General features: G+C 37.4%; 1 pseudogene; it reads left to right on the plus strand.

The window, feature by feature from the left end:
• The first annotated feature begins 8,817 nt into the window (after window positions 1-8,817).
• On the plus strand, window positions 8,818-9,270 carry LOC104613535 (annotated as a pseudogene).
• The last annotated feature ends 550 nt before the right edge of the window (window positions 9,271-9,820 follow it).

Genomic DNA, 9,820 nt, shown 5'->3' on the forward strand with positions numbered 1-9,820 from the left:
TTAGTTGCCGGCTGGGGCTAAGCCACGACAGCTGCTTTTCTATTGTGGTAGAATAGTCCCAGGATTACAGAATTACCAGTCATTTGTATGTTGGTCCCAAATCTCTATTGCCATGCAGTCTTTGCATGTTAGCCCTCCCAGAATTACAGTTCATAGAAGAGCTCATTACTATTGTTTGCTCACTGATTACTAACTGCTCTCTATGGCTTCCTATACCCAGGAAGAATGAAGCATGGTTTGGCAACTGAGGCACTAATTCTTGTTCCTGAGCAGAAAAGGGGCCTCTCTCCAAATTACACAGATTCAGGTGGGAGAACTAAATCAAAACCAACATACAAACTATCAAAGTGGACCCTTACCTCCCAAGGAGGAACTAGAAAGAATACCCTCCTCAGGTCATGTGCTTAACCCTAAAATGTTGTACCACAAAAACATTGCCAAAAAAAAAAAATCTAACATTGCACCAGTGGAAAAAAATGCCATAGGCTGGAAACCACTGGTATGTGACTTAATAATCTGTCATTGTTCTTAATCCTGTTATTGTTTTCTTTGTTATTTGTTTCCACAGCAAAATTCCAGCAGTGTAAGAAAATGAATACCAGTGAGACACTGTGGAGTCAATCTGAAACTGTCTGGTGGTTCTTTCTCTCCTAGCTTGTTGCTAGAATAAGGTTTAACTCTGCAGCCTTTACTTCTCTGATATCCCCACTAAATGCTATGGAAATAGCAATGCGAATAGGGAGTTGGTGAACTGAACAGATAATCACTCATTATTCAACATCCAATTGCCTTTGGCTACTATCACACAGTATACTTTGCTGTGTGAGAGCTTGCTTGTTGTCCTGGTTTTGGCTGGGGTGGAGTTGTTTTTTCTTCCTGATAGCTGGTATAGTGCTGTGCTTTGGAGTTGGTATGAGAATGATGTTGATAATACACTGAAGTTTTTAGTTGTTGCTAAGTAGTCATAGTGCTTACTCAGTCAAGGACTTTTCAGATTCCCATGCTCTGCCAGTGAGGAGGTGCACAAGAAGCTGGGAGGGGGTATAGCCAGGACAGCTGACCCAGGCTGGCCAAAGAGATATTCCCTGCCATATAACGTCATGCTCAGTATGTAAACGGGGGGTGGGAATCGCTGCTCGGGGACAGGTTATCGATCACCGGGTGGTGAGCAATTGCTGCATTGGGCATCACTTGTTCTTGTACATTCCTTTGTCAGTATTATTATTATTATTATCATCATCATCGTTGTTGTTTCCTCCTCTCTTGCTGTTCTACTAAACTGTTTTTGTCTCAACCCGAGTTTTTCCCGATTCCCTCCCCCGTCCCACCGTGGGGGGGAGTGAGCGAGCAGCTGCGTGGTGCTTAATTGTTGGCTGGGGCTAAACCACGACACTTGTACACTAGGAATCAAATTTCCTCCGTTTTAGAACATTTCTCTCCATCCATTATATCTTTCACTCTCATTCTCTGCTTCTAACTTCTTTATCCATCCATCAGTCATTCTCCATATAACTGAATATATTTTGAATTGATAAAAAATGCCAGCAACACTAACTCCTTTGACTGTATGTCAAAGCCCCCTCTCTGGTTTGTGGTTCTGCTTATGGTTAACTCTTCTGAATGATCTTCCTGTTCATCCCTAGCACAAAGAAGCCCCACCTCACTTTTTATAAATAACAGTCATACTCTTTGGCTATCTGTAAGTAGCTTTGGCCCCAAAGAACACTACAGTCTATACGGAATAGCTAACATACTTAAAAATGCCCAATAAAGATCTGAATTATTTTTGAAAATTTTTTTCCAAGAAAAGGTTATAACTTAAAAGTCTTAAAAATATGACTATGGAACTATCCTATTAGCCTGTGTAGACCTAATTTACCTACTCAGTACAGCAAAGATTAATATGGAAAAAAGAGCTTCTACTGTGAAAATAAAACAGTTTCTATAACATGGGAGTTAAATCTGCCTTTATGAATATTAGAGCTCTCTCATGATCTCACTAGAAATATTTTATTTCTTGTACAACATGCTATCTAAACATAAACCTTGGCACAATAAAGTTTAATTAAGGGTCATCTTACCTTCAGTAGTACAACATACAAGTAGTAGATTTTGCACAGCAATTCTGCTCTATATTATAATAAAAATAACTATGTTGATAAATATTTTTTTGGATGAAAGTATTGTAGTAATTGAAAGAAAGTGGTACCTTACCTACTAACCAGGTATCTGGCCACATTTTATAAATGTTTACATGTACACAGATCATTGCTTAGAGGGTATGGTAAAGACTGAGATGTTGCCAGTATGTTATATGATACAATGACTTTTTTAGGAAGAAAAGCAAGTCTACCATCATTTTTTCTAACCTATGTGGCATGGCTTTACACTGATGGAATCTTTGCATAGGGGCAAGTGTACAAAGCAGGCCAGAAAATATGTTTTCAGATTTTTCAAATACTAACATGTATGAAGAGGAGCTCAAAGTAGGAGAAATAAGTTTTACATTTCAGACATAACACTTTATTAAAACATTCACTACTCGTGTCTGTGGAATATCATAACTGTTCAAGTTTTGTAAATTAAGATTCACAGTAAACTTAATCTGTGATATTAAAGAAAAGTCTGGCCAAGTTCTGTTTTCTGAGCTGAACCCATAGTATGAAAGAACATATAATTTCAGGACTAATATGGATAATAATTTTCAAATTAAGGATGGAAATTCTGCACTGATATACACTATATACAACTCCAGTGAAGAGAAAAGGATTATGTGGTTTATATATCAGAATTTGGTCCTCAGATTTAACTGAAAACTGTATCTACCAAAAAGGATTTGTAACATCTGAGATTTTACAACCTCTGTAGCCTTCCAGACATTACCAAAATCAGGAAATTAAGACAGTATGAGAATATTGTTCTAACTAACTCCAACAGTGAAGGAAATAACAATTCTGACATAGAAGCTAGAAGAATCCCACAGGACTGATTCCAGTTGTGCCTACAAGACCCAGTCACAAAGGATGCAGGGTGCAGTAAAGCAGGATGCCTTAAATGGGTGACTTTATTTAGCATCCAGTGTCAAAGTCACAGACTTTAGGTAAAGTCACAAGCTACCTTCATATCAAGGGCCATTCAGCTGATATCTCATTGCTAGCAAATACTCAGAAAGTATTGCCCATGGCTCTAAAATTTCCTAAATATATGGGATTTTTTATTCTTTAATGTAGTTTTGACTCTAGCACTCATGTCATATTACAATATTTTCATGGTAGCTGAGCAACGAAGTATGTTCAGTTATACCTTTAGTCCCTTCTAACACTTCACAGTGAAATTTTTAAATCTCAAAATTCATTTAGCAAGTTCAATTATTTTCTTCCAAGTAAATAGTTTGACAAACATATCCAGAGCTTCAGTACACCATAGCTATTCAATTAATTCTAGCTATTTAATTTCCAGTGTCAAATTTGTTTTTAGGAGAAACTATAAAAAATGAGATCATGGTTTTTTTTGGTGATAATTACAGATTAGCATGTTTTGTGTGTAATTTAGGTCCTAGACTTTCCAGCCCTTACCCCTAGAAGCCTTAAACACTACCTAATTTTAAACAACAGAAATATTCCTACTCCCAGAACTTCATAGGCGAGATTTTCAGTACTTCTATTATTTTTAATAAAGTGGTCAACCTCAAAACATGCAAACCTATGGAATAGGAGTTTCACATTCTAAAGAAGCAAGTGAGCACTTGCTATGAAGTTCAAACAGCTCCAAAATAAATAAATCAGTATTATTGTACTCAACTGCCTTGGATTATTTCTATCAAGTCTCAAGTCAAGACTTCAGTGAGAGAGAGGTGGAGGAAACCTGAAAACCGGCATTCTTTTTGGAACACTAGTTAATTTTTAACTGGTGAAAAATAAGACTGTTTCTACAGCAAGAATGCATTAGATCCTGCCTTTCAGTGGCAAAACAGAGCTTTCAAGCCCTTAGGCACATTATTCTCTTTCAATTGTTCATTTCCTCTCTACTGTTCTTCTGTGTGCAAGAACTGAACAGATTTTTATTACTCTAAATAAAATACTATGGTTTGGTTTTTATAGAACTTCCTCAAGAATTTGCGAGACACAAATGCATTTGCCTGTAACAGGCATAAAAATGTTTAGAAAACAAGCCATGTGAATAACAAAGCAAATACTTGTAAAGAGTTCCATGATATCACTTTAAAGTAACTTTTATAACAACTTGAAACTTTAAAATCATTTTTATACAAGTTGCATTTTTATTCCTTCACTGTTCTGTAAAGATGTTGCTCCAACAGAAGCTGCTGTGATCCTGTTATCCCTCATTCTCATCCTTCATCTGCCCCTCTATCATCTCAACACATCAAACAGAAGTCTTGTAATAGTGGATGCAATGTGTCAAAATGATAGTCCTTTCCATGCTTACTTATATTTCTTACATAGCTTTCTTACATAGCTTCCTAACAAATGAGCAAATGCTTGATTCTTAGTGCAAAAGCTGAGATTAGCTTTCTGCTTCTTAAGAGGCTCCTAAAATTAGGAGATCGAGTTTACAGTTACAAGTGAGCATCAGTGCCCTGGAGAGATTTTCTAAGAGTTTGGGTGGATCCAGCCTTTTCCAGGTTTTGAAGGATGTGACCCACAGACTGAAGCCTTCCTTCAGTTAAGCTGGCTGTGTAACAGCATAGCCCTTATAACTTGCAAGAAGTTTTATAACAGAGCATGAAGTCTTGCTGCAGAAAGAGTTATGTTGTGATTCACTGCCCAACGTAAATGCCGTGTGATTGGAATGAGACATTAATGAAAAAGAACCCCTCAATATTTCTTGAAAACAGAACACCTGATATCCGCTGATTGCAGTAGTTGTGATTACACTTTTGATTCCTTCAGAGCTTACATATATCCAGATTTAACAATCTAGCTAAAAGGACAACTAATAGCTCTAAGAAGTAATAGACTCAAAGTGACACAAATAGGACATAATTTTCTCACTCTACAAATTTATATTAAATACCATGTACAAAATAGCTCTTTACCATCTAGTTTCCATAAGTGTCACCCCACAGTCCATTCTCACATACATTTTATTTTACTATGTAGTTCTTCAGTATCACCACAAAGCTTAAACTCCCATACTGGGTACAACAGGGCCAGCACCTTTAAAACCTACTAAGTCCTGCTCCTCCTTACATTTCTTATGTATTGCCAAGTCTGAAGTGACAGCATCTCTTCTGAATGACATGTGAAATAGATCGCGAGTGGCATCCTTGGGTGCTTTTGGTAAAAGTAATTGCAATGCTTTGCCTAAATTCATTTGGATAATTACATGGCTCTCATTTGAATTTAGCCTGTTAGCTTTTGCTAGAAGAGTTCTTGTTCACTTCATCCTGCAAGCCTTTTTGCTTTTTCTCCCTTTCAGCAGTTACTGAATTTCAATAGAAGTTGAAATACATATTTCTCTTTGGGAAATCAAGCACACGGAGAATTGCAACAAGGCAATCTATTATTTTAAAGTTGTGTCAGGCAGAATGTTTGTATTTCTTTAAGATATGCATCAAAAATTTGTTGTTCTCATGAGTTTGTGCACCTTACTTTTTTGTAATTTACAATACAGCTTTACCAGGATGGCTGCTTTCTATATTTTCCATGAGTTCAACATGAATCAAATATTTATCCCTCCCCCTCCAAATTACTGAGAAATAAGCTTATATTAGCTTGAAAATAGCCTGTTGTAAGTTAAAATCTTGGGTTTATCTTCCTTTGATTTGTCTTTCCATATAAATATTTCACAGACTAGTAATGATATCTGGTATTAGCATACAGCAGGCAGCTTGTGATTTTCTTTTCACAACTATTTTCTCGTCTCACCACAATATGTCGATGTGACCCATTTATACTGGTACTGTGTTTCTCCCAGCCAACTGTTGCAAATTGCCAATGGATCCCATTTCTTTCTTTTAAAAATCCCCAAAAGATATTGAGACCATAAATATGTGTGATCAGCGAAAGAAAGAATGGACTGACAAGAGCAAGGCCACGATAACTAATTGCCTCACTTCAATTTTGCAAAGAATAGCTCTGCAATACTTCCCACACCAGTCAGTGGTTTCCCACCCACTGCGTGGCACGGGGCGAGGCCTTCGCATGCACAGAAAACCTGGGAAAGGAAACCCGGGAAAGAAAACCCATCACCGAGCTGGCAATTAAGGACATTGATCCTGCTCCTGCCAGTTCTGTTCTGAAGGTTTAAAATGACCTCAGTAATCAATTGTTATTAAAACGCATTGCTCGACTGAAGCGTGCGATGCATATTTGAAGAGTATAGCATAAGCATCAAAAGTTCCTCAGTATCACAGCATCACATCCATATTTAAATTTGAAAGCCTGAAAATATATCCTAACTTGCTGGGATGTTTGTATTTCAGGGGTGTTTTGTTTTTCCAGTTCACATATTCTCCGTGTTAGCAACAGAGAGATAAGAAATATAGTGCTAATTACTGAGTCTGTAGGTGGCAAAAAGAGAGAAAAAGGGATTGGGACCAAGGAGAGAGCAAGATGGGAGAGCAGAAAGAGGCTACATGGCTTCATTACCAAAATCTTTCCAATTCCTTGTCCTACAGAGTAGAAAGGGTTCCTATAAACTTTTGCAGAGCTTTGCATAAGACATGAATTTAAAGGGTATTCAAAGCATCTTTCATGATAATTAGACCAGACAAACAGTTCCAAGTATGCTTAACAGACATTTAAAAGACTAACACTACTGTTTCTGGGAAAAGATATAGCTGTCCCACAGTGAGCTGCACTGAGGTAGTGGATTCTGTTTTCATTTAAAGTGTAAGTAAAAGCAAGTTTAACTTTTTCTGGAGAAGATGGGAAAATTAAAATAAAATAAAAAAAGTATACCTGCACAATACGTTTATTAATGAAGTACAAAATTGAAGTAAAATAAGTCAGGCTATCATCAGATAATTCAGTAGGTACAGCAATTCAGCAATTTCTAAAAGCATAATATCACAACGAACCAGGCATACTGCTTCACTTCAGGGTTAAAGTTTCCTCATCAAGTGAATCATTGGCTAGTGAAACGGAAAACAGCTGCTGAACAGATAATGGGCAACGTTCCAGGTTATTTTTATCACTATTTTAGCAAGCCATACATTCAGAATTACATTTTTGAATGATTTCTGGAGGACAATCTGACAAGAGAAGAGCCAATAATTTAATAAAGTAACATAATTCTCCTTTCCCACAGTACTCCGTTAAATGATTGGCCATTAAAGTAAGTTATCTTGAACCTTTGATCTACCTTCGAAAATTTCCTTACCTTGCGATGAAGCCTTCATGAGTCTAGCAACCTTATAACCTTAATTATAGATATGTCTGGTAATCCTGCTCTGCTGTCGACTCAATACAGAGGTTCATTTCTGATAGCTATTGAAATTCACCTGCTTCTTTCTTCGTGAGCCTACAGTCCATTAGCAACCAAAGATCCCATATAAACTGGCTTGCCATTTTCATGGTAATGGAAGATGTAAGGACAAGAGAGAGACAGAGTTCTGAACAACAAAAGCCAGACAAGAAGGGATAAAAATATCTTGTCTGATTATTTCTTGTATTAGTCCATCTGAGGGAAATAAACAGTTTTCACCATCAGTTGCCATACATAGTGCATTCTGCTTTACATTACCAAGCCCAGCTAGAGGGATTTTCTAGCAAACATACTAAAATTTGGAAATGCTTTTCCATTTTCACTGCACGTTCCTCTTTGGTCTTGTTAACCAAACTATTAACACTTGTAGGCATTATTTCTCCTGAGATCACAGAGTAGCAAGAAGATTACACCACAGAGAGCCTTTGAGGTCATCAGTCCTGCTCCCCAGACACATGCGGTAGATGGGATCATAGATTCAAGCTGTTAAGCCCCAGAAGATGAAGGCTACTTGTACAATGGGATGGCATTAAGGATTTGGAGTTGTCTTTACTATTCTGTCGGGGAAAAATAACTCTGTCCTCTCATGGAAGCTGTGAAACATGAGCTTTCACTGTAATTTTCCCTGCACTCTTGAGTCTGACTCCCTAACACACTGGAGAAGGCTCTGCTGTGTTTGTAGGTCACTAAGATTACAGGCTCAGCCCTTCAGGCACCCCCTCTTTGGGCAGGGATGGTTATGGATCTCTCTTCCCACCAATAACATTGTGAACCATGCCTGTATTTCACCTATGCATAACTTCTGCAACAATGTCCAGTGCACTTGATAATTTTATAGTTCACCTAACCTGAAATTTGCTCTGTTCCTACTGTCAAGCTAATTAAATCCCTTCCCTCAGTAACTCTGTATTTCAGTTAGAAGAAAAACAGAGTTTGTATCTATTGCAATGTATCCTTTGGAAAACCAGAATAATTAAACTTCCATTTATATCAAAGAATCTTTCACATTATTTGTCTGCTCATTATTCATAACAACAGCACAATATTGCAATAATTGGAGGTGCATTAAAATTTTGCTTTTACTACCTATGCATGAAAGATATACACATGGAAACTGTTGAAGCTGCTCAAGACCCAAGCACTATAAATAGTGCTTTACTGTTAGTGGATAAAACAAATCTCCCAGCACTGGAGCACAGCACATCCTATTAAATGTTAAGCTCTGCCTGTGCTAAAAGTGAAACACTACATCAACTGATAAACTAGCCTGCAGGTAAGGCATACAACTGGGAAGAGTTTACTCTGACTCTGCAGCTTCCCCAAAGCAACACAGAAGCAGCTTATTTTTCTTATTTTTCTGCCTCAGCAATGGCAGAAGCTGTTATAAGACACTAGGTGGAAACTCCCGTACGCTATCAAGAGCAGTTTGCTGTCCAAGAGCTGGAAGCACACAAATTGGATCACTCTTTATATGCTTTGCCAGGCCCTTCTACAGCTGCACTGAGCAACAGAAGGTGTATTGCATAAAATACAGCTGAGGCCGGGAAGAGCAGCCAGGAGGAGGAAAACACAAGCTTTCAGGTCTTGCTGGAGGTTGTGCAGTTCTGCCCCGAAGATATCATTATTCAGACTTATTTTGAAGGCTGGCTCCTGATTAAAGCTCAGCATGGACCTAGGATGGATGAACACGGTTTCATATCCAGAAGCTTTACCAGACAATACAAATTACCTAATGAAGTGGAGAACAAAGACTTGTCTGTACTTTTCTGCCATGATGGCACTTTGGTTGTTGAAATGAAGAACTTGGTGGGAAAGAATTAGAGTCTTGTCCATAGTTTATTGCTGAGATAATTTTATTCTTAATATAACAAAATAATATAATTCAAGCAATGCTGTAGAGTGTAGTAAGCATGTGGTTGTATTTATATAACAGTAAAGGAAAATCTTTGTATATATTTCTCAGTATGCTGAATTTATTGTTTGACGTGAAATGTTAGATTGCTTGCCTCTGGCTATATATGTGCTAGTCACAGCAAGAGAAAAAAAAATCTGTTTGATAACATTGAAAATAATGCACATTTATGAGTTCAGTAGGAGGAGTTGTATTTCTAAGGAATAAGTATTTGTCATACATATTCATAATCCTTAAAGAAGCAATAGACAGGTTGTGAGTTTTATGGAAATTTAATTTACATACCAAAAATGCTGTTTTCTAATTTTTGAGATTAAATTCTTCTTCCTTAGGCTCTAGAAAAGCACACAAACTGAAGGATACTATAAAGAAAAAAACCCCTATTTCCACAGTTCAAGTTTGCATCCAAAAAATCCTTGAGAGAGTACTTTTTAGAAGTGTGTTGCATGTTTGAAACTA

This window comes from Phaethon lepturus, unplaced genomic scaffold (genome assembly GCF_000687285.1).
Source record: "Phaethon lepturus isolate BGI_N335 unplaced genomic scaffold, ASM68728v1 scaffold38170, whole genome shotgun sequence".
NCBI classification, from domain to species: domain Eukaryota; kingdom Metazoa; phylum Chordata; class Aves; order Phaethontiformes; family Phaethontidae; genus Phaethon; species Phaethon lepturus.